At 47.6% G+C, this 2500-nt stretch overlaps 1 protein-coding gene across 5 annotated transcripts in view; it reads left to right on the forward strand.

Moving 5' to 3' along the window:
• MTUS1 (microtubule associated scaffold protein 1) overlaps positions 1–2500 on the forward strand; it is a 938324-nt gene that overhangs the window by 798250 nt on the left and 137574 nt on the right. The gene's annotated exons all lie outside the window — the stretch shown is intronic.

The following is a 2500-nucleotide window of genomic DNA, read 5'->3' on the forward strand; positions in this document are numbered from 1 at the left end:
ACTTCAAGAGTGGTGCAGCTTCATCTTCCTCTACTACAAAACAAGGGGGAAATTTTGCCCAGTCCAAGCCAGTCTGGAGACCTAACCAGGCTTGGAACAAGGGGAAGCAGGCCAAAAAACCTGCTGCTGCCTCTAAGACAGCATGAAGGAGTAGCCCCCGATCCGGGACCGGATCTAGTGGGGGGCAGACTTTCTCTCTTCGCCCAGGCTTGTGCAAGAGACGTCCAGGATCCCTGGGCTCTGGAGATTGTTTCCCAGGGATATCTTCTGGATTTCAAAGCTTCATCTCCAAAGGGGAGATATAGTCTCTCACAATTATCTGCAAACCAGATAAAGAGAGGCATTCTTACGTTGCGTTCAAGACCTACTGGTTATGGGAGTGATCCACCCAGTTCCAAAGGAGGAACAGGGGCAGGGCTTCTATTCAAATCTGTTTATAGTTCCCAAAAAAGAGGGAACTTTCAGACCAATGTTGGATCTCAAGATCCTAAACAAATTTCTCAGGGTCCCATCCTTCAAGACGGAGACTATTCGAACCATCCTACCTATGATCCAGGAGGGTCAATATATGACTACCGTGGACTTAAAGGATGCTTATCTACACATTCCGATACACAGAGATCATCATCAGTTTCTCAGGTTCGCCTTCCTAGACAGGCATTACCAGTTTGTGGCTCTTCCCTTCGGGTTAGCCACGGCACCAAGAATCTTTACAAAGGTTCTAGGGTCCCTTCTGGCGGTTCTAAGGCCGCGGGGCATAGCAGTGGCCCCTTACCTAGACGACATTCTGATACAGGCGCCGACTTTTCAAATCGCCAGGTCCCATATGGACATTGTTCTGGCATTCCTGAGGTCTCTCACGGGTGGAAGGTGAACGAAGGAAAGAGTTCTCTCTCCCCTCTCACAAGAGTTTTCTTCCTAGGAACTCTGATAGATTCAGTAGAAATGAAAAATTTTCTGACAGAGGTCAGGTTGTCAAAGCTTCTAACTTCCTGCCGTGCTCTTTATTCCACTTCTCGTCCGTCAGTGGCTCAGTGTATGGAAGTAATCGGCTTAATGGTAGCGGCAATGGACATATTTCTGTTTGCCCGCCTACATCTCAGGCCACTGCAACTTTGCATGCTCAATCAGTGGAATGGGGATTACACAGATTTGTCCCCTCTACTAAATCTGGATCAAGAGACCAGGGATTCTCTTCTCTGGTGGCTATCTTGAGTCCATCTGTCCAGAGGAATGAGTTTCCGCAGGCCAGAATGGACTATAGTAACGACAGAAGCCAGCCTTCTGGGCTGGGGTGCAGTCTGGAACTCCCTGAAGGCTCAGGGTTCGTGGACTCAGGAGAAAGCCCTCCTTCCAATAAACATTCTGGAACTAAGAGCGATATTCAATGCTCTTCAGGCTTGGCCTCAGCTAGCTGCGGTCAGGTTCATCAGATTTCAGTCGGACAACATCACGACTGTAGCCTATATCAACCATCAGGGGGGAACAAGGAGCTCCCTGGCAATGTTGGAGGTTTCAAAGATAATTCTATGGGCAGAGGTTCACTTTTGCCATCTCTCAGCTATCCATATCCCAGGAGTAGAGAACTGGGAGGCGGATTTTCTAAGTCGGCAGACTTTTCATCCGGGGGAGTGGGAGCTCCATCCGGAGGTATTTGCCCAGTTGATTGAACTATGGGGCAAACCAGAACTGGATCTCATGGCGTCTCGTCAGAACGCCAAGCTTCCTCGTTACAGGTCCAGGGATCCCAGGGCAGTGCTGATAGATGCTCTAGCAGCGCCCTGGTCCTTCAGCCTGGCTTATGTGTTTCCACCGTTTCCTCTGCTCCCTCGTCTGATTGCCAAGATCAAGCAGGAGAGAGCTTTGGTGATCTTGATAGCTCCTGCGTGGCCACGCAGGACTTGGTATGCAGATCTGGTGGACATGTCATCCTTTCCACCATGGACTCTGCCGCTAAGGCAGGACCTTCTACTTCAAGGTCCCTTCAAATATCCAAATCTAATTTCTCTGCGTCTGACTGCTTGGAGATTGAACGCTTGATTCTATCAAAGCGTGGTTTTTCCGATTCGGTCATTAATACCTTAATTCAGGCTCGAAAGCCTGTCACCAGGAAAATCTATCATAAGATATAGTGTAAATATCTTCATTGGTGTGAATCCAAGGGTTACTCATGGAGTAAAGTCAGGATTCCTAGGATATTATCCTTTCTCCAAGAGGGATTGGAGAAGGGATTGTCAGCTAGTTCCTTAAAGGGACAGATTTCTGATCTGTCTATTCTTTTGCACAAACGTCTGGCTGAGGTTCCAGACGTTCAGGCGTTTTGTCAGGCTTTGGTTAGAATCAAGCCTTTGTTTAAATTTAGTTCTTAAAGTTCTTCAAGGGGTTCCGTTTGAACCTTTGCATTCCATAGATATTAAACTTTTATCTTGGAAAGTTCTGTTTTTAGTAGCTATCTCCTCGGCTCGAAGAGTTTCGGAGTTATCTGCTTTACAGTGTGATT

The sequence above is a fragment of the Bombina bombina genome, chromosome 2, assembly GCF_027579735.1.
Source record: "Bombina bombina isolate aBomBom1 chromosome 2, aBomBom1.pri, whole genome shotgun sequence".
NCBI classification, from domain to species: domain Eukaryota; kingdom Metazoa; phylum Chordata; class Amphibia; order Anura; family Bombinatoridae; genus Bombina; species Bombina bombina.